Genomic DNA, 20,800 nt, shown 5'->3' with positions numbered 1-20,800 from the left:
CAATGGAAACAGCGACAAGTTATGTTGTGCTTGTATGTTTGTGGTGCCAGATTGCAGCGGGAAACATTTCATAAGGGGCGGATGGGACAGTGTCGGGCAGGGCATTCCTAACTTTCATAGTTTTGAGAAAAACACGCTTTAGGGCGAATATGTGCGTGAAACTTCACCATTTTTTTCCTGTTACAAGTGTGGAGGCCTGAAGGTACTGATGTTGATCGTGTTCTACCTCCTCCAGTACAACCTGTTTCAAGAAGAAATAAAAAGGAGAGGTGCGCCGGAGTTTTAGAGTGTTGCATAAGACAAACCGGTTGAAACTTCTCACGCTAATTTCAACTATACGAATCAGTAACGAAACGCACAGCCGGATTTTGTATTGCCTCACATTTATTCATAAGAGTGGTGGCGCTCCTTATCTCATACCAAGGCGGCATACTCAAGAATTGACCGTACACGCGCGGCACGTTGGCTTTCTGAAGGCTTGAAGGGTTCGCACCTAATAATTGTATACCGCCGACATCGAGACGCCCCGAAAGAATTAGCACTGGATTTTTTTTCTTCTGTGAAAGTGTATCAATCAAACCTGGGTGCTAGATTAAGGACTACCGGCATGTAGTTTATGGGGACCAGGGTGCAAACTTGAGCGTCATTGCAGGCGTGTCATCAAGAGGTATACGGCAAGGAGTGAGTGCGTAGGTGTTCTGCGATATTTTTTGTTCAACTGAGCATGGTACGAAAGCACATTTTTACAAAATATTAATAAGGATCCGAAATGTTTTATTTAAAACTTGTTGATAAATATCAATGTTTCCTTAAATTGTGTATAGTATTTTTCATATTTGTGTTATTAATAACAAACTGATCTAATTACAGCGTTTCAAACTCAAAGAATGCGTTTCTCGATAACGTGTTCAGGATGAACACCAGAAATGGCGTCAAAAGAGGCAGTGATATGCTACTAGGAGACAAGAGTGATGGCAGGAACGAGCTCTTGAATGCATCATTAGCATTGACAACAAAATGTTGGCACAGTATGCAGATTTGAAGTATGCATAAATGTTTTGAGCAATCCGTTCAACAGTAAGGCAGCGAAAAACGATAACTGTGTACATACGTGCGTGGTCGTTTTCTTCTGTGTCTCTACAAAATTTATGAGCCTCGCCTTATTCTTGTCATGCGAGGTTACAGCAGCTTACCAGCAAGCTCCATTTCTTCTGTAATTTTTTTTTCCTGTGCAGTGTCTAGAGTTACCTCTGAGGGAACCCGAAATTAAAAAGAGAGGTTTTTTCATGCCGAACTTTTAGCCAGTGTCTACAGTTACGTTCAACGGAACCCAAAATTGCAAATTAAAGTCACATTTGACTTAACGTCAAGGGAATGATTTGAGTAACTTCCGGTGAGGCATTTCACAGTAAAATTTAGAGTGTGAAATACCAATTAAAATGGGCACATCCGCCGTACGGAACACTACGTAGGCGATCCGGAATATCACAAAGCAACAGAGGACGCCGCACCCGGCAGTCGGCACCTTATAAAAAGGGAGGGGCGGCAGTGTCGTACCATTTCCTCTTAGAAAGCAATGGTCTTACAGCTTCCTCTCAAACAGGAACGAAAGCTCTTTCCTCGTTCCTTCCAAAGTTTGAAACCAGTTCCCGTTGCAAGTTCATTGCGAAAGAAACGCGTCCAGTTGCATTTCCAACATTACAACTTGTCGCTACATTAACGTTACATTTGGTTTTTCTTAATTAAAATAAACTGTCGGACAATCCTGAAACGAAATAAAGTGAAAAAAGGTAAAACTCACTTCGAGCTACGCATCTTATTCAAATACAAATACCGCCGGAAGCAGATAGTCTGGCGGTAAAACCAAAATGAACGCTCCTACACAAATGTTTCGATTTAGCACCCGACATACTTCAGACATGTCTAACTGAACTTCATATGCTGTAGGCTAGCATGCCGGCATGGGGGATGTAAACAGGAATGACCATCATGGGACAACCTTGAAGGCTACCCAGCTCCCTCTTTGTGGCCTAGTCATAAAAAACATCAAGAAAAAAACTCAAGAAAACTAAAAAACTCAAGAAAAAAGCACTAAAGTTAAGTGACAGGCAAGCGGTGATAGTTTCGGTAGACATTCCTAACTGTATATGACGCACCGCGTACGTGCATGCCACTTCAACGGCGTGTGCGATGCGCGCTGCACGGCTTGCAAATCCCAGACGCGCAGATGAACATGCCGACGAAGTGGTCGTACGCACCTGTCCAATACTTTCGCACCGCGCCTTGGCCAGAAAGGGTTGCGTGCCGACGCGTTCTAAAGTCAACACTGACAGACGAGGACGTCCGCGCCTTTCCTATTGATTTGATTTGATTTCATAAAACACACCATACGTGTAACGATTGCTCAATATGCACTGGATGCAATACCGACCTGTTCTGACTGTTTCTGCCCAGGTCATCTTCTAGGTAACTAACCTTCGATTGCCAAGACCGCAGGCAGTCCTGAAATCACCGCAGTCTGTCCCAGCCGGCATTCTTTTTTCACATTATGTCCTGTGGCGCTATTTAAAGGGGCACCAATGCACGTGTCTCTTTGGGGTTTGCACCCGCCGTTGCGAAAAGGCCCTGAGGGCCGTGTGCAGCCTGCCGAGAGATGCGGCCCTATGCGGGGTTATTCTTCTGCCTTTGACCTTCGAGGAAGCGCGTTCCGCAGAAGGGCGACAAAATTTGGCAGGCTATGGAAAGACAAACACAGCAGCGGTCTGTGCCTTTTTGTACTAGTGCGTCAACAGCAGCCAAATCCTATAGATATATGGCACGTTTACAGAAGGGACGCCGTTGTTCCCGCGTTGTTGCTTCGTAAGCCTAACGAGTTGCCATCATTATACCACAAACCCCTAACGGAACGGTAGCGTTCCTCTGTCCTTCCCAAGAGGAACAGTTCCAGGAACGCCGTTCCGTACAACAGTGCGGGGAGGCAGCGCTGCCGACTTTTCTTCATCACCCATCGCAGCGTCGACTTAGTATCAGCCGGGGCAGACAGCCTTGTTGCAGCTTCCTCAAAAAATGCGCATCAGGTTTGCCGACAAATAGAGGCATAAATGAAAAAATCACTTCATATCTCTGCACTTTAATATCAAGTTTATTTCATGCTTTTTCATTCACCGCGTGTCCACCCATGTATTTTCTTTGCAGTGTATACGCAAACATATAGTTTGGTACTACTATACGTATTTCAGTATGTACCTCTATGAACGCAGAGATTAAAGCTTGGAATGTTCTTAATTCCCGGACAAGAAATGCGTGTGAACCACTTCCTCCAAGACAACATTTCATCTTTTTTTCTTCACTGGCTATCATTTTACTGACATCTGCGTATAAAGTGACGGTATGCGCCACAATTAAATATGGCGTATTAACTACCCCGTCTACCGATAACAGTTGGCGCTCTCATAAGACATATTTTTCTTTAGTAAGCAAGCCACGAAAACTAATGTCCTTGAGAGTTCTTGTTTCCTGGGAAAAATAAGAGAGTACTCAGGCATTCCCTGTTCTAACCCTCATTTGGCCCACGGCCGAGTACACGTTGTTCTCAGCAATAGCTGCAGACGCTATGAACTGGAACTCCACCGCCCTGGACAAGAGGCCCTATTTTGTAAATCCCGACCTCTCCTTTTCTTTCGTATGCTGGATTTCCAAACAGGTACAGTTTTATTCGTATAAAAATATTTTAAGAGAGAACTGGAATGATTCAGGTTTAATTCTAACTCACATCGCCTCATTTACGGGTGGAAGTAACACGCTACAAACCATTCCACCAAAGGGGAATATTTTCTCATTACTGCATGAAATACTAGTCCTAAAGTTTCACCCAATCTACGATGACAGGATGGACCGACGTAAGCGTTTGAAGTATTATTTATCACTTCCGTACCGGTTCGGCCGTATATGAGCAACATTTATTTATTTATTTATTTATTTATTCAGATACCTTCAGCGTCCTACTGGGTATTATTGTACCGGAGAAACAAACAATAAAAGATACAGGTCGTATAATACAACATAAAAAGCAACAAACAATGTAAGAACAATAGATAACATCAACACTCTAAACATAAATAAGACTAAACAACACACCGCTAAGGGGATGATACAGGTGGTACAACATGAAAAAGCAATAGAACATAATATTAAAATAAGAGCTAACACATTAAACATGAATAACATTCAAGAAAGACAGTAAAAGGCACAACTATAACAGGTTGACACAAGTTGCAATGGTTAGCTAAAGGTGAAATTTTACACATATGTCGCATAAAACCTAGTTAAACAAGAATTCTCCAAGGGCTGTATCAAAGGAAGTGGGACACGACAATACAAATTCCTCTGGGAGACTATTCCAACCAAGGGCTGTCCTTGGGAAAAAAAGAAAGTTTATAGAGGTTGATCCGACAGCTATAACCTATATGTTCTTTATCCTTCAGGGAATTATCTACGCGAGCAGATCTATCGGTAGGATCTACATATAGGTTTCTTTCCTTAAGCCTGTGGCACCTATAAAATTTTGTGCAAAAGTTTCAGGCGCATGTATTTGCGCCTTCCCTGTAAAAGCGGCCATCCCAGATTGTCCCGTATTGTTCGTGTTTTTTGCGAATTTGATGTCACGTATCGAACAACGGACCCTTGCAATGATTTGCGTAGATTTCATTGAACCTGGCGGTAATTAGTAGCGACAGCTGTAAACGTTTTTCACTGCTTACCTTACGTCTTACGTCGGTTTAATCTCCATTTCGGACTTAAATTTTTACTGTGGCATACGTCGAACGTAACTTCAATTTCGTTTACAGGCTGTTACGCCGGAAGTAACTCAAAACACTGGCATGAATTTCTGTCGCACATAATTTTAATTTTAAAGTATGTGTTCTGTAGGACATAACTTAACACATTGGCTGAAAGTTTTGTCAGTTAAGATTTTATTTTAAATTTTTCGGTCCTTCGGATGTAACTGAAAATAATATATACTAAAGTTCCATGGTACATATTTTTAGGTTTCGGTTTTAGCTTCCGTCGGACGTAACTCTAGACACTGCGGTTTTTTAACCTTGCGGACATCTGGTGTATGGTTGGATGCAGGGATGCGCCCTAGTAAACAATCAATCAAGTGAACAATCAATCATAGGGGTGATTTCCCGTGCAAGCCGGGTGTATTCTCCAAGAGTTGCAGCCCACCACAAGGGCTGAGCGCCAGGCCGAAGAGTCGCTTTTACATATTTTACTGGTAGGTGCCCGGCGCCTCCAAGGCACACGAATGCACATGGTGCCTTCCACAGCCACGGTGGGGGCTCAACTCTCAACCGCCTGAGGCAGGACATACCGCGAGACCCTTTCACACCGGCAATGCGGCAACGCGGAATGATGGGCGACGGCCCCGCCCACTGATATCCACTTTGTTGCTAAACGCGACTACGCTGCTGTCGCGGCCGGGCGCGCACAAGGCTGCCGGAAGTTCAACGGCTCCTCCGGGAAGTCTGTGGTCTGCTACGCTTCTAAACCGCTGATAAGCGTCACCATTGGCGCATTTTGGCATTTTGTTCTCACTGTATTGCATTTTGACTATACACATTGCGTTGAGATTGCAACTTATGCTTTACCGAAACATGCGACGTTAATATGAAGCAGAGTTTTATTGCGAAGGAGAACAAAAATGTCACTTGGGTCTTGGTTTGAGGGAAGAGGACGCAGCTCGAACGGGATTCATGCTAGCGAGTGGACTTAATGATTCGCGTTAATATGCACGTCTTACAATAAATTAACCGTCGTGAAGGGACTTGTAGTAGTCGTAAAAAATAAATTAACAGCCGTGAAAGGAATTGGATTATCCGAAAATTCACCTGCTAAGCGAGTTCGATATCAACACGGAGGAAGCTGCCTGAAACAGAAGAACCGATCTGAGGTTTTCTACGTGCCCACAAAAAAAACCTGAAATTGACTGGGCGCAGCTTGCTCCTGTTTTACCTTTGAAGGTCAGCACATCGGAACCCTTTACAGTACGAATTCAAGTATATGTGTGTTTGGTAATTATACCACGAGCATCTCAGACAGATATCAGAGCACCACTGAGATACATGACGTAGATAGCAGCATTTTACAAATTCGAAGAAAAAAATGGGGTACTTAAATTTTAAGCCCTCGCGCTTTGTAACGTAGTGGAGACGTTTTTCCAATTACGTGTCATAGCTTACAGTACATGGTTTTCAGAGTAAGTTTGCAAAACAATTCTTTCTCAACCACAGCTTTTCACAGCTGCATGTACATTTTATTTTGCTCCGTGCTAATTTGCGGGGCATCTTTTTAAAGCGACTCTGCAAATATACTACGCAAGAAGGTAGCACCCATGCAGGTGATATCAGTGTCTAATAAACGTAGCATCAACTGCACGGGAAGTTATACGAACGCTAAACGAGTGTACTGCGATGGCCGAACAGTATTCTTTTTTTTTTCAGGGCCGCTGTACCAAAATGCCCAGCCATGTCGTACTATACCTTTTCCAGATGCTTCGGGAAAGGAAACAACGTAAAAACGCTCGTGTGTACGAGCTTTCGGCGCACGTGAAAGATCCCCAGTTGGTCAAAATTAATCCGGAGCCATCCACTACGGCGCGCCTCATCCCCTGCGTTGCGTGGGTGCGTTAAGCCATACAATCAATCAAGAAAACAACGTCGGCACGGCGTCAGCCTGTTGCCGAGTTCGTGCGCCCGTTCTGTCAAAACAGTTCACTGCAGGGCCTACTGCCTGGGGATGGAGCCCATTGGTCCCTTCTCAAGTTTGCTACCCAACGCCAGTATAAATCCGGCTTAGAGCGAGGTACTCTGCGTAGCAAGAGCCACAGCTTAAAAACGACACTGATATGACGTACATTTGCGTTTCGCTGCGTATCACGCACGTCGTACAGGATATTGTGATACTTCCAAGTGGAACGTGTTCCCACACGACTTCTCCGGTCTGCTTGTGCAGTTGACGGCGCAACAAGCAGGCATTTTTGGCAGAATGCGCACGAAACCAGCCTATACGTAGCATGCGCTATGGTGGAACGCTGTCCGTTTGCCCGACTTCCGGGACTAGCGCTAGAACTTCCGGCGGCCGCGCGCCGGAGAGCTCGAAGCACCATCCAGCAACTCTAGTGTAGATCAGTGGCCCCGCCATATCGACAAAGGTCAGGGGCCCCTCGCAAGGGTAAAGGCAGCTTTCCAAACCCGAATTCGTTTTTCAAAAGTCGGCACTCGAACAGGGACTCCTGCTTCCCAATAAAGAAGCCAGTGGGTGCCTGGCTGTACGTGAATTCGAACCTGGTACCTCCCGCACACGAGGCGAGTGCTGTAGCTCTGAGCCATCGCTGCGGTGAAAAGTTCCTGCGTTTTTTTGCAGCCGCACCTTTTCAGAGTGGAGATTTCCCGTGCCAGCCGGGTGAACTTCCCAAGCATCCCATACAAAAATATTGTATGGTCGGCTATAGAAAATCCTTTTTATGGTCGTCTTTAGCTATTTGGCCCAATAATCTTTAGACTTTTCTATGGCTGTCTTTAGCGATTCGTATCGCCATTCCAATGGGTGTCTTTAGCTTCTTCTATAACCGGTTCTATGGCTGTCTTTAGCTATTCTTATCGACATTCCTATGGGTGTCTTTAGGTTCTTCTATAGCCGGTTATATGGTTGTCTTTAGCTATTCGTATCGACATTCCTATGGGTGTCTTTAGATATTCGTATCGACATTCCTATGGGTGTCTTTAGATATTCGTATCGACATTCCTATGGGTGTCTTTAGCTATTCGTATTGAAATCCGTATGGGTGTCTTTAGCTTCCTCTATAGCCGGTTCTATGGCTGTCTTTAGCTCTTCTTTCGATATCGCTATGGCTATAGAAGAATCTAAAGACACCCATAGGAATGTCGATAGGAATGGCTAAAGACAGCCATAGAAATGTCTAAAGATAATTGGGCCAAATAGCTAAAGACAACCATAAGAAGGTTTTTCAATAGCCGACCATACAATATTTTTGCATGAGCTGCAGCCAGAAGAGAATCACCACTACTTGAAACACAGCGACAGCAGCAGCCGCTGAGAAATTATTAACACGCTGCCATGCCGGCATAGAGCCTTGCCGATCGCTAGAACTTGTCCTGTGGCACTTAGGTGCATTCTGTAATATATGCTCCGTGAACACTTCAGCAATATAGGGGGAGTGCGAGGTTGCGATTGCAAACACTTCGCCAGTTTTCATTCACAAAAGGCTTAAACACAGGCATTCAAGGAAAGCAAAATCAAGGGGTTTATTCATTCCATTCATCACATAAATGGCTACTATCTACGCTACTTCACCACCAGTAAACAGTTGTTCACATACGCCGATCGAAACACAGCACACGCATTCCAACACTCTGGCTCGCGCTTAAGTGACTCGCTCGACAGCTACACTACGCGGCACATTCCCCGCGAGCGTCCGCCGAGACACAAATACCTACAGGTGCTGGGTAGTCCACAGAAAAGAAAGCACTCAGAAGTCGTTCATTACACTCAGTACTCAACGCACACAGCTGCAAGTTCGGTGGCTAAAATGGAAATGCACTATCAATAAAACAATGAAGATGGTCGCACACAATGCAATGATAAAAAAAAACGTTTTTCCAAGTTCACTCAATTAGTTCCTTGTAAGTTTTCTCAGTTCGCCAAAAAATTATTTTCGTCACATCACCGCGGCCAAATCTTCACTTCTGTCTACGTTGCAGTGCCCATGTGGTGCAGGGTAGTTTAGAAAAGTATTCGTGAACACCAAAAAAAGTCCTGCATTTCTCGCACTATAGAGTCTCTTCTGTTCGTAAGATCACTCACCCTAGAGTTTTGCGTACGATGAAATTCCTGTCACAGTATCGCAGGTATCCATTTTCGCATGACTTGAAGTTGATGTTGAATTAATCGTAACACTGTCACCGTAAACACCGAAATTCACGACACCAAAAAGCGACACATTTGCTTGGCGTCACACCATCTACACGAGCACATTGCCGTCGAGTCGAAATTCCCAGCACCAGGCAACACGTGCCATGCCCGCGCACATGAGCAAGGAGACGAAATGTGGCTGACTGAGTACATCCAGGTATAAGCGGGTCCATCGCGATAGCAAATAGTGCGGAGATACATGCCCATCATTCGATCTTTTTCTAACTTGTTCGCTGGTAATTATTTTTTTTTGTAAATACAAGATCGCTTAACGTTTTGTTTTCTTCATCCGAAAAAGGTTGTATCTGTTCTCAGTACTCAGGGAACATTGTCTGTCACTAGCATTGCTGCGCGCAGGAATACTAACACAGCGCGGGCCGCACGGCCGTGTCCTTAGGTACCCATCGCCAAAACCAGTATGCCAAACAAACAACAGAAAATAAAACAGGAAGCAGGGGTGTCCCCTCTACCCTTTCATCGCTTCCCAGAATTTCTTCACCGCGCCTCCTTCGGTCCGGCGTGGGTCGCTCTCCCCCTTTCTCAATGACTAATCTGAAAGTGGGGTCCGCGGGAGAAAGAATGCGGTTGTTCGCAGCTTCCACCATATTTCTGAGAGAGCGTACCGTGGGCCGCGAAAGTTACTTCCAATCTGCTTCGACGCTGTGAGGGCCGTTTTCAGAGAAGCCCGCTTTTTCACTTGACCGCGGCAGCGAAGGGCCACAGAGGAATAATTCTACGAAATTATACGTCTTTCGGTCAACGTTCATTTGAAAGCTTTGCGGACGCGCAGTATCCAAAGTTGCAACCTGAATTTGAGCGTTAATCAGTAGCTTCTGTTCATTGTACTTTTCCCGTATTGTTGGTATAATAAGTACCTAACCTTATTGAACAAATACGCTCATATAACCGGCCGATCAACCTCATCATCGTTATCCAATCTGTGTTGTAGATGTAGCTAGGTAAATCATGAGTATATGAATTTTGCGTCATAAGTCATATTGAAACCAGCAGAATAGGATTTAATGGTTGCTCGAATTATACCTTTATAGCTAACACTTTTCGATTAGCGGCTGGAAACTTGGAGCCTTATGTTACTATGTAGTTAGCTAAAGAAGCCTTTATGGATGCAGGCTTGTAAGTTCTGCGCCAAACGCTTTCTTAATGCGGGCAAAATGTTGCCTAATTATCACACGTCTAAAGGTTTACAGTTATATATTGTACTGTACCCAGCCGCAGAAGCTCTTATGGCTGCCTCACTTTAGCTTTAAAACAAATGCTCTCCAATAGCTGGCAGATGACATCCGTATGGTTTCAAGTTTCTAGACTTAGAGCTAAAGAACGGCCCATAACCAACCAAATGAGCTTTTATGGCTTTCTCTCTATAGCTTTAGGACGAACTCTTTTCAATAGCTGGCAAAAGACAGCTCAATGGTTTGAAGTCTGTAGACTTAGAGCGAAACAACGGCCTATAGCCAGCCGAATGAGCTTTTATGGCTTTCTCTCTATAGCTTTAGGACGAACTCTTTTCAATAGCTGGCAAAAGACAGCTGAATGGTTTTGAGTCTGTAGACTTCAAGCTAAAAAAGGGTCTATAGCCAGACAAAAGAGCTTTGCCGTGGCTGGTCTATAGAACTAAAGCCATACATATTTCTTTAGCTGGCTACAGTTACCTGAATAGCTGTGACTCTATAGACTAAACACACTAGGATGTTCTATAATCGTCTAAAGAGAATTGTATGGTTTACAGTCTTTAGTGCAGGATCTATAAAAACTTCAATAGCTGGCTATAGCCTAATTTATGCCTTTTTATGGGTGACCATAGAGACCCATAGGCGGCCATAGCTCACCATACATTTTTCAATAGACGCCCATAAGGCATTTTTGTATGGGATTGTAGAAGGCAGACGACTCGGCACTCCTTAAACTTAGTCACTTGACCATAACCGAGGCGCCCCCAGGTCGTGCCAAATAAATTAATGAATACATCAATGAATAAATGAATGAATGATTGTTTGACGTTAATTTAGGCAGGTGTTATTAGTCTGTCTTAATTATACAGATTTAGGGGAGATCCCCAAGGTGGAGTAAGTTGCATTTCGGCTCTGCAAGTTGGCTGCATTTAGGTGGTGGTGGTGGTGGTTTAACTGGTTTATTGAGTGGAGAGGTTGGAAGCGGATCTGCTCCCGGCTACTCCATTTCACCAATACAGGGTCATCGACCCGGCTATACTATTCCACTGCGCAGCACACTTTCGTGAGTACTAAAAGTTGTCTGTAAAATGTCCTCCTGGGTTGGTGGTCACTGAGTCACGACAAAAATCTAATATGTTGGATGTCAAACTTTCCTTTACAGAAACTTACTCCAGCTTGGGGGTTTCCCCTAAATCTGTCTGATTAACACCCGTCCTTCACTTCGAGTTGTTGATCAATTCGCTCTCGCGCTACAAACGACTAGCCTCCTGGTTAGCTCAGTCGGAAGAGCGATTGCTCCGGTTAAGCAGTGGTCCCGGGTTCGAATCCTGGACCAGGACGAATTTTTCTTCAACTGCGAAGTTTCTCAGAAAGCTGCATAGCTTTCCTTTGTAGCCGTATGGCTGCATTTAGGTAGATGTCGAACTTTCCTTTATAGTCTTCGTCTTGCTTAAGGGGAAAACCGGTATAGGACGACATTTGTAAATGAGTGTTAAAAAGACAAGAATTGTTTAGAGTTTCTGCTCGTGCTTCTTGAAAGCATCGCTTGAGTTCCTACACATGCACTTAGATCTCCAGAGAGCTCGTGGTAGTATGTTCGGTAGGTAGAAAGTCTGGAGTTGCGGCTGGGGAAAGGGCTCTGTGTGAACCGCTCTCGTGGTGGCAGCGTTTTTGTCACCTAATGGAAATTCGAGAAAGCAAGCTTGTAATCCCACGCCGTTAAGGCTGTTGTGTTGTTTCGTTTAGTTTTCTCTCAAGGTGCCGCAGCGCAGACACTGATTGGGCTGGCTGGTATAAGAGCAGAGGAAAATAAGGAAAGATCTCTAACCCCGAATTGGCGAGGGAAGTGCAAGAACAATTGAGGAATTACCGCCTCACCAACAAGGAATGCCCTTAAAGGAGGCAGTGAGATTTGGAAGAGTATCGTGGGTATTTAAAACTTATTTGGGCGTTAGTTGCTTGGTTCATTTCGGATTGCTCGGTTCATTTCGGTTCATTACGCCTTCTATGGCACGAGCAGCAGTATGCTGGAATCAGCTGGCGGCTGTGAGGGTCGAACCCAGGATTCCTGCCCAAGCGCCTCCGCGGAGAGCAGCGCCTCTGTCGGCGTGTGGCGGCGCGACGCTCCGTAACTGAAGGGAGCGAAAAATGAATAATCAATAGCTCCTCACCCAAACCAGTGAGCTAATTGCTCTCCCGGTTGTATGCAGAACAGCTTTCACTCTCCATTACTGTATATTTTCAATCATGTAACTCGAACGATGGATGTTACCTGGGCATATAACGTTTTGTCAATGGCGTCTATGGGCAGTCTCTGAAAAATGGACCACTTGGCTCTCCTAAATCGAGCACTCTGTCGCTGCAAGATCAGATATCGAATTGCTCTCCCGGATTTGACTACTACAGTATGTTAACTTCAAGACGCCATAAAATTCCACGTGATTGGTTCACAGAAAATTGTTACTGGGCACTTTTTGTCTGGAGTCTGATGCCAGGTTAGACAGTGGGAACGTGTGGTGCCCTCTCTCGTAGTGGCCGGCATCCTCTACAGCCCCCATAGCCTCCGCGGTCGGCCGCCGGTGGCGGGCCGCCGGCAACCGATCGCGGAGGCCAAGGCCCCGCTCGGCTCCGGTCTTTTCGGTGCAGGACGTTTCGGTACAGTGCGTTTCGGTACGGCCTTTTCGGTGCACAGACCTTTCGGGACACGGGCGTTTCGGGACAAGGACCTTTCGGGACACGGGTGTTTCGGTACAAAGGCGAATTCCGGCATGCGCTGTAGGCTGCGCGCGTTGTTTACGTGGTGGTTGCGAGCACGCAATTCGTACCTAATTATTACAGATGTTCTTGTTCGCAGTTCTGCGTTATTTTAGGCCAGCAGTTGGTTGTGCGGCCTACCCAAAAAAACTTCTGTTTATTTGTTGAATGTTAGCTGGGATATTTGTAGCATTTATAAAACCTAATTGTTCATTATTCTATTTTTAGCGACATATTAAGTATTTTATATAACAAATCAGTGACAGTATCACCGTATTTCCTCGGTCGGGTTTTGACGACTTATATCGCTTTTTTTTTCAAAAATCAGTGAGAGCAATTATTTTATTTTCACACTTTGCGGATCCCCTACGACAAAGGCTGCGGAAATGAGGGCCACTGCACGGGAAAAGGAACCTGTGCCTTTTTAGACCGCTAAATGATGTAGGGCAATTTCTCGGCATTCCGCATTTGTATGCGTTGCTTTTTTTGATAACGCAAGTGCTTAATAAGACGTTTTTAGAAATGCATTACGGAAGGCGCTTAATATATTCGTCATACCCGTCACCCTCTCCATCTATGCTCTTTCCCCCTTGCCCACCCCCACACAAAGTAGCAGGTCAGAGACTATACGATCAGGCCGACCTCTCTGTGCTTTCTTTCCATGCAATAAATAATTCTCTCTCTCTCTCTCTCTTTTTATTGCCGCACGCTTCCGTCCCGGCTTCGTTGTTAGCAGGGGCTGCGATGGGTTTGCAGTGTTTGTTTTATCAGAAGTTGGAAATGCTGTGTAATAATGTTTTCTGCAGCATACGTACAGATAATCAACTTCTCAAGGACTACTCATTTCGAATTTTTCTAAGGAACAATGCAAATATCTGTCATGTATTGGTGTTTTATTTCAAATATGTTTAATGTTTTGTTTGGGCTCAACAATAATCACAAGTATTGACATTGCCACCGGACTTAATTGTTTAGAACTCTCCTCTGCATTAACTTTGGCCGGGCGGCTGAATCGAAGGACAGAAAGACAGGCTGACAAACAGACGTAGAGAGAGACCAAACTTTCCGCGCTTAATGAGCGCAAAAAAGATTATCGTCTTTAAGATATACTGGTGGTTGGAGCTGCAGGTGCCATTTATCTCTGATAGAAACAACCTCCCGTCCCCCAAATTATGATACGTATATTTCTTGCAGAACGCTGAAAGTCACAAGAGAGCAGGCCTGGCAAAAATATAGCTTTGAATATTATACAAGAGCCTGTTCAACAACCGATTCACAAACTCAGTAAACTCAGCATAGAAACTGCTAACGACGATGAGGCCGGGACAGAAGCGTGCGACAATTTACAACAGGTGCCTTCGGTAATGAATTGATAATGACGTGGTGTGTGCGTTGTGTTATCAGGAGAAAGCAATGCCCACAACTTTCTTCATTACGTTAGGAACACACAGGTTTTTTTGCCCCTGTGGTTACACTTAATTACGCAACTGTTATTGTAGTTTCTGTAAAGTGAAAAAAAAATAGTTGCTGTCGTTTATCTGTTTTATAAAATGCTGGTCAGGGTGGACCGCTAAAGAAACGAAGAAATCAACGAGTCATACATTTTCTGGCTAGATAGGCGTTTTTAGATATACGTACGGCCCAAAGTGCAAAAAAAAACTAACTAAACCTGTGCCTCGCTTCTCTCTTTCGAGTCGAAAAAAAAAACAGGTGGATATTCATTTTGTGCACCTGTGACGAACTTTCCCAAGTGACAAACCGGCCTATGACGAATGACCCTAAGTGACCGAACGGCCTATTACATACCGGCCTATGACGAATGATCCTATGTAACCAAACGGCATATTAGGAACCGGCCTATGACGAAACACCATGTGACAAACGGGCCGTATCCCGGCGTGCTACACCCAACCACCTATGTCCGTTTTATCGAAAGTGTGGTTTTGTGGCTTTCATTGTAGTTTTCGGGGTTTATTTTTCTTAACTGGCCATCGCATTAACCTAACCTACACTTAGCTTCATTCTACATTGTCTCTGCCATGCATTACAATCAAAACTCTGCTAGTATATGTTGACGCGTCTTCACCCGTGTTACCCGCCGCGGTGGCTCAGTGGCTAAGGCGTTGTGCTGCTTAGCACGAGGGTTCGGGTTCGATTCCCAGCCGCAGCGGCCGCTTTTCTGATGGAGGCGAAAAGCAAAAACGCCAATGTGCACGAGATTTTAGGCAGTTTTAGCATATATCGTTACCGTGTTTACGTTACCGTTTACCGTGTTTGCGGGAGTAGACTGCGCAGCGCAAGAGTTACCGCGAACGGTAACTTACCGGCACAGGCTTTACTGTAGCCAGCGCTTCCGGTAACACGGTAAACGGTAACGCAAACACGGTAACGATATGCTAAAACTGCCTTTTGCGCACGTTTAAGATCCCCATGTGGTCAAAATTAATATGGAGCCCTCCACTACCGTATTGGAGGGCCTGCGCCTGGCCTCATCGCCTGCGTTGCGTCCGCGCGTTAAACCCTACAATCAATTAATCTTTCCCGTGTTTTCGATCACCTTTGTTTTATTAGATTTTTTAATTACGTTACTGGTACCCCTGCTGTTTCTGCAATGGGTGGACAAAAACATCATTTCCACGTTTGTCTTTCAAATGAGAAACTGAGAAACCCTTTACACAAAACTTAGAGCAGGGTTCAATATAAATAGAAATTTGAGCGGTCAGGATGTTTCAGTTTAGTTTATTCGGTACAAGGCGGTAAAAGCGACGCGACCTTTTTGTCTTGGGTCACGAAGGAAAAAATGGAGGCTGTAACTGGCAAAAAGAGGCAGGAAGGGGAGAGGCTGGCGGATCAGAAAGGAGCACTAGTGAATGAATCTTTCACGATATGCCCATAATTAATTGGTCGCAATGGAACCGAAACGCTATTATTGAGCTGACACGCTTGCGGAAGAGAGGGAGCTGCCGAGGCGGCTGCTAGAAACAGTGGGGGGAGAGTCATATCTCGCTGGCCAACCGCGCTGCGTAAGCAGCTCTAGCAGTTGAAATTGTTTCCAGGAGCGCGGTAATTCCACGCTAGGCACGTGGTTCGCCTCCAGCGGGTCGTGTGTCGCGTCTCCTCTGGTGTCACCTAAACATCCCAGTCCAGGAACCTTGCACCTGCCCCCTTCCATTCTGCCCTCGTGAGGCAAAACGGGGAGCCGAGGCTGTACGTAATCGGGTTCGTGAACCATGCATAAACCATAATAGAGGCTGCAAGGATGACCAGAAATTTCACTGAAGTCGAAAAAAGCTTGCAAACGCTTTTTAAACAACCTCAGTGTCTTGTTCTTTTTTTATGGGGCTCGTGGTGAGGGGATTAAGTCCCCGTCCTTTCTGGCCAAGGGGCCGAGCTCATTACGGCAACGATATTAAAGCCCTTCGGAATTATTTTGACGTGAGCCGGTAATAGAAATGAGGCGCTTACGTGAAACCGGCCACGGAAAAAATTGTTCAGGCAAAAACGGTTAAACGTTGGAAATTTGAGTACCTTTCAAATTTTACTTTCGTGCAAAATTTTAAAATTTAATATACAAATGAACAGTCCCAATTCTTTATTCTTCAGTGTTACTGAAGAGCTTTGATTTCAATTGATCCATCCTGCCAGCCCCTCTCGGCCCCTCATCTGTCCTCCCCGGCCCCTCAACCGTTAATTAAAGCACGTGTGCATTCGCCTTTCCGGATTTTCTCTATCACCCCGTCGTCGTTGCATTCGATGTGGGTTCTACTCAAAAATAATCAGCGATCGCACTTACCGGGGCGTTGCTAAGGGGATTGACCGAGGGGGGGGGGGGGGGGTGCTGGAGAACCAGCCTCCTATGTCGGACGGTGCCATTTGTGTTTTTTCACTGTGCAAAGTGGGCGACGACTGTTGCAGCTCTCACCACACCAGCCGATTAAAAGTTCCTTCCTATTATAATGGGAGAAGGCGAGGAGACGTCTCCATCCAACAATGTCAGAAGTGTTAATATACCCGGCTTTAAGAGTAATCGCCGCTGGGGCCAACGGGGCGAAAAAGGAGCGATTCCTGGAGAGGGTCGCCATCGGTATGACTAAGGCCCTTACGTATGACGGCGACGCGCGGAAGGGTGCAGGGAGCAAGCCTGTTCCTTGATATGGGGGACAATGGGGCGAACGAGACTGGTCGTTGTGTCCTCGCGGGCTTCTTCGGTGGCTTTTGTTGCGCCCAAAAGAAATTGTGTCAACTCGTACGGCATGTATAGCTATAACACTGCCATGCACCCGGCCACAGAATTGACTTCGTCGTGACGGCCTTCCTCGAGAACGAAAATGGGTAAGAGGCTTCTACTTGAGTGGTGGCATATTCAGCGAACTTCACAATACTTTAATCGCTTCCTTGGGACTCTCACTTTTGTGTACATGCATGGTCTGCACTAGACAGAGAAGGGCTTTGTGAGGTACCTAACCCATTGTAAGGCTATCGAACGCGGCAGCAGCCTGACCCCAGTCACCCCTGAGAAAGAAAGCTGGTTGTGAAACGTTGGCTCGCCATTTATTGTACCATTGTTTGCAGTGTAATTATAGCTTTTCGTTTGTAGCCTCCCAACCAGACAGATCGCAGCCAAAAGTTTACCTTCACTGCATGTTGTGTGAGTCCTACAGAGGAACCAATGGGTACTGGGCCTACCCATTACAGTGACGGTATTAATTAGGTTGTGTAAAGTATCTAAAATATTAATGGCCCGATACTGCTGACCGTCACTCAACATACACCTGTACTGGTGCATTGCGCTCAACGATTTACCCACATTTTAAAGAACTTTGCCCGATGAACGGTTTACTGCGTTGTCTGAGTCACATTACTGTGCTCGCCACCTGAAATGCTTCGATATCTGCAGTTCGAATCAGCGAAGGAGCACTAATCAAGATTTCATACATCGATAATTTTGCACCTTGCAGCTTAGATACGTAAATTTTTGTTTGCATGCATGAAAAATACATAGGACACTATGTATTGAAATAAGCCTCTCCAACAAAAATTTATTTGTCATGAGGCGGCTCGCTGTCGTTGTTTGGGAAGTCGGTTCCGAAAAGGGAGAGTGTGGGTTATAAAGGCTCCATCCCGTAAAGCGGGGATAAGGCGTTGCGCTGCTGAGCACGAGGTCGCGGGTTCGATTCCCGGCCACTGCGGCCGCTTTTCTGGTGGAGGCGAAAAGCAAAAACCCCCGTGTGTCCGAGATTTCGGTGCACTTCAAATATCCCCAGGTAGTCAAACTAAATTCGGAGCCCTCCCCTATGGCGCGCCTCATCGCCTATGAAACGTCGGCGCGTTAAACCCCACAATCAATCAATCAAGCTTGAAGCGGGGATTTTCCCCTTTTGACCTTACGCTATAGATCGCGATTCCCGGGCTTCTTTATGTGTATCCAACAGGAATGTTTACCGATTCGCTCCATTTCGCGGATTGCATTGGGCCTTGTAACTGGAGTACACATATTCGGGGTGATTCAAATTCAAAACCTCCCTACAACACATTTCGGAGTTCATATACAGTGAGCACTCATGTTAGCGCAGTGGCCTTGTTATTAATATATCGCCGCAAAGATTTTCCACAGTGGTAAAGGGCGCGTTGGCCACGGGAATTGTTATTTCTAGAAAAACAACAAAAAAGGAAAGAAAAAGATATATGTGAATACTTTTTTAAGCAAATAATTTGTGAATAGGGAGATCGACAATATAAATTAATGAAGCCACCTGAGGTTAGGCTAGCTACTTTGAGACTTCATGCGATCGACACCGTTAACAGGAAATGCAGTAAAATTTAATGTTCATCAGACGCGATATCCGTTCAGTGAACTGCAGTTTTGGTTCTGCCATGAGGTGAGATCCGCAGTTATGTGTACGTTTGTTTTATGTGTTTCTTATGTTTAGCGTGATTTTTTAAAGGCACCTTGCACGCATTACTTCTCACACACGCTAGAACTTGTACGTGTGTCTTTGTTAGCTTATTTTACTCAATGCCCTATCGAAGAAACTGAGAGACACTTGTAAATAAATAAAGAAACATATGCACAAGATTACTCTTAGGGAAGTTAATAGTTGAAGCACTAGTTACAAGTCTTTGTAGTGGTGTGTCCGTGAGTTCGCATCGTGCGAAAAGGTAATAATGGACACTGACAAAGGAATTCAAAAACTAATTGATACGTCACGATGTCTAAAAATGAATCAATTCCACAACTTCATTGAAGTAGCTAAGGTGACGCACCGGGCATATCGCTCGCAGGTACTTTTTTGAACGCGTTTTGAAATTTCATGCTTTCTGCTTACGTAATTAATACGTCCCTGCAATTTGAATTTTCGCAAAAGCCAGGCAAGGATACTAAAATTCGGGAAAAAGCTACGACGGCTGCTGCCGTTACATTTCTTGCTCGAAAATGTCGTTGCGCGGTTGTAGCTGTTCGAAATAAGTAATTATTATTGAACGTTTTTTTCTGGTGGTATGAAATGTGCGATAAACAGGGAAATAGAGTCGTAGATAGACATAAGCCGTATAGACATAAGACATAAGCTCCACCAAAATTCCCACGCAGAGGCTTCCGCTTTCAGAGTAGAGGGCAGCGCAATGAACGGGACGAAGCGAAGACGAGACCAGCGCACTTGTGTCTGTCTCGTCTTCGCTTTGTCCTGTTCATTTCACTGCCAACTTATGCCAACCGGCTCAAGCTTCAACTCTTCTGAGGCCACCACTTGCCACCTCACAATGGTCGCGGGGGAACCTTATTGAAACGACTTCCCGCTCACAGACGAACAATGGACTTGAGGAGCAGGAGTTGACGTCACCGTCGCCGTTGACAGTCAAACCGCTCGAACGCCGCGACTGCCCCGAGAAGAATGTCGGAAGTCTGCTTTGTAGGGAGGACTTGATTCCAGTATGCCACGTGGTGACCGCTTTGGGAACTAGAGGCGCTTGGGCAGGAATCCTGGACTCGCTGTGTGGTACTTGTGCTCCTGGAGGCCACTGAGGGTGCTGAGGCGGTAACTGTTGGGGAGGCGGGAACTGTTGGTGAGGCGGAGCTCCATCGGGACCGCTCGCGTACAGCACGGTTTGGGGCGCCGCCTGCATGGGGTTTAAAACATCTGTTTCAGAGAAAGCCGTCAGGTGCTGTACAACGCGCGCTAAACGCAACTTTAACGGGTATTTTGAAGTATGGCTATCCAAGCAAATTAACGACCACAATCAGGAAATTATCCACAGAATATCGTTGATATTTCCGACTTTGCGTTCATCATGCCGCGGTTCTTTCGTGTTTTGATTTAAACACACAGTAAAGTATAGAAGCAACTTGGCCTCTGTAGCTGTAGACTGCAATGCCGTCAATAGAAGCAGGACCCCAAAGTTACTATTAACGCAGGAAACTCCACGGGCTCCATCGTCGGTCGCAACCGTCACAAAGTAGACGTCACAAACACGACAAACACGCATTGCCGCCCCATACACGTTCCTAAACGATATGTGGTATCACTGATGGAAAATCTCTGAGTTTTATTTTTTCTTTAAACATGAGATAAGGTGAATAAACATACGTAACTATTCATGTGAGTGGCAACTTCTGCTGAGACCTTGCGTTTTAAAGGGCTCGAACTACAGCTCTTGAACATTAGGTGCCAATATAATTGGCGGAAAGGTTTCGTTGCGTTTCCACTTCGCTCGAACGTTTTGCAATGGCATATAGGTATAGCTAAATGATTTCTGCTGTAAGCTTCCAGTGGTGAAACCCTGGGGTTCCTGGCGGAGTCAGCTACACAACTTTCCGGTGGTCAGTCGCCTTATTGGGTGATCGCATGCCATTTTCTACTCGTTCC

The 20,800-nt window shown here is 45.4% G+C and overlaps 1 long non-coding RNA gene across 2 annotated transcripts in view; it reads right to left on the bottom strand.

Annotated features, from left to right (window-relative positions):
* Positions 1-8,270: 8,270 nt before the first annotated feature.
* Positions 8,271-20,800, bottom strand: part of LOC144162789 (uncharacterized) — a 50,930-nt gene continuing 38,400 nt past the window's right edge. For both annotated transcript variants that reach the window (XR_013320764.1, XR_013320765.1), the window contains exon 4: positions 8,271-20,054. This is a non-coding gene — a long non-coding RNA (uncharacterized LOC144162789). The remainder of the gene's footprint in view (positions 20,055-20,800) is intronic.

The sequence above is a fragment of the Haemaphysalis longicornis genome, unplaced genomic scaffold, assembly GCF_048455015.1.
Source record: "Haemaphysalis longicornis isolate Haplotype H1 unplaced genomic scaffold, Haemaphysalis longicornis Haplotype H1 scaffold_12, whole genome shotgun sequence".
NCBI lineage: Eukaryota > Metazoa > Arthropoda > Arachnida > Ixodida > Ixodidae > Haemaphysalis > Haemaphysalis longicornis.
Note: the sequence above shows the minus strand (reverse complement) of the source record. Positions and strands in the feature narration are given on the sequence as shown.